Below are 2,225 nucleotides of genomic sequence, written 5' to 3'. Positions count from 1 at the left end.
CAAACCTGCCAGCGTCATCGCTGGAACCCTGGACACTTCCGGAACCTTGGACACGCCCATCGTCATCGGCGGCACCTGGCACACCGTGTATAAAAGAGCGGCAATCACCGGCTGCGCTCTGTGGGCTTGGTGGCTGTACCATGAAGCAGACCACTAATCCGCTTCTGCTCATAATGCAGGTGCTCGCAGCAGTCGTCACACACGCGCTGCTTCCCGCCCTGGTTTCGGCTGGGGTGGAATGCGCGCCGTCAGACCTGCCTGGATACCCCTGCAGTGATACGCATGTCCGTTGTCTCAACGCCATCAGCGCTTCAAACCGGCCAGCGTCATCGCTGGAACCCTGGACACTTCCGGAACCTTGGACACGCCCATCGTCATCGGCGGCACCTGGCACACCGTGTATAAAAGAGCGGCAATCACCGGCTGCGCTTTGTGGGCTTGGTGGCTGTACCATGAAGCAGACCACTAATCCGCTTCTGCTCATAATGCAGGTGCTCGCAGCAGTCGTCACACACGCGCTGCTTCCCGCCCTGGTTTCGGCTGGGGTGGAATGCGCGCCGTCAGACCTGCCTGGATACCCCTGCAGTGATACGCATGTCCGTTGTCTCAACGCCATCAGCGCTTCAAACCTGCCAGCGTCATCGCTGGAACCCTGGACACTTCCGGAACCTTGGACACGCCCATCGTCATCGACGGCACCTGGCACACCGTGTATAAAAGAGCGGCAATCACCGGCTGCGCTCTGTGGGCTTGGTGGCTGTACCATGAAGCAGACCACTAATCCGCTTCTGCTCATAATGCAGGTCAGTAACCCATACGCCTTATTTGCTAAGAAAACTAGTAATTACTGCCTGGTGCAGCTTCCGAGCCCACAGTGTTGTCGATGTTGCTATTGAATGTTTAGAAACGATTCGCATCTTGCTACTATTGTCCGGGGACATAGAAACGAATCCGGGACCTGCCAGTGCAGAGGCAGTACTTGCTGAATTGAAGTTGTCATCAGGTTAGGCTACAATAATTAGTGACGTCCAAGACATCAAAAACAAGTTAACAACTACAGAGAAAACCATTACAGATCTGATTCAGAGGATTGCCGATTTAGAGAGCCACTACCAGCACCTGGCTACTTTGAAAACAGATGTCGAATGTATGCAATGCAACACAGAAAAGGCTACTCAACTGGTGCGGGATCTGGAAGCCCGAATTGATGACGCCGAAAACCGCTCACGAAGATGCAATCTGATTTTTTACGGCCTTTCCGATCCTACACCATCCGAGTCATTTGCCGATTCCGAAGAAGTCATAATCCGCCACTGCTCCGATCAGCTCGATTTGTCGTTAGATAGCAAAGATATCGAACGTGCACACCGTCTTGGGCGTCACAACACAGAACGCCAGCGTCCCATAATTGTAAAGTTTGCGTCTTTTAAGACTAAACAAATGATCCTCTCAAATGGCCCCAAACTAAAAGATACTGATTTAAGCACTGGTGAAGATTTCTCCCGCCGAGTTCAAAATATAAGAAAGCAACTTGTCGCGTTTGCCAAATCAAAAACAACTAAATTTTCCTTGCGGTACAAAACCCTCCATATAGGCCCCAAACGCTATTTTTTTGATGAGTCTGAGCAAACAGTAAAAGAAATCTTCTAGCCACCACGGCGACGCAAGTCTGCACTACACCGTTCCCAAACATGTCCTCGTCCTAATCTTACGTTTTCGGCAATCTTTACCAATATACGCAGTTTCATCCCGGAGCGAGAGCTCGTGTCAAACCTGGTGTTATCATCTGATAGCAACTTGCTTATATTAACTGAAACGTGGCTAACAAATGACATTAGTGATAGCGAGGTGCTTGCTGATCTGCCTAATTTTTCTCTCTTTTGTTCAGATCGTAAAAACGCACGTGGTGGTGGTGTTCTGATTGCGGCAAGCAACCACTTATCATGCACTGCTTTAAACATTTCATCCGACCTTGAATTAATTTGGCTTATCTGGCGATCCGCACCACATTCCGTGCTTCTGGGTGTCTGCTACAGGCCGCCACACAACACTCCCCATTTTTGCCGCCAGCTGAACGCAACCTTGTCTAAATTAACCTCGCGGTATCCTAACGCTCACATTCTCCTCTTCGGGGATTTTAATTACCCGACTATTAACTGGCATAACCCGGTGCACTCCATAGATAATCGAGCGGATACAAGAGAATTCCTTGATATCTGTTCGAA

The 2,225-nt window shown here is 50.1% G+C and overlaps 1 pseudogene; it reads left to right on the top strand.

Moving 5' to 3' along the window:
* Positions 1-485: 485 nt before the first annotated feature.
* LOC144098188 (uncharacterized) lies at positions 486-1,650 on the top strand (annotated as a pseudogene).
* The last annotated feature ends 575 nt before the right edge of the window (positions 1,651-2,225 follow it).

The sequence above is a fragment of the Amblyomma americanum genome, chromosome 7, assembly GCF_052857255.1.
Source record: "Amblyomma americanum isolate KBUSLIRL-KWMA chromosome 7, ASM5285725v1, whole genome shotgun sequence".
NCBI lineage: Eukaryota > Metazoa > Arthropoda > Arachnida > Ixodida > Ixodidae > Amblyomma > Amblyomma americanum.
Note: the sequence above shows the minus strand (reverse complement) of the source record. Positions and strands in the feature narration are given on the sequence as shown.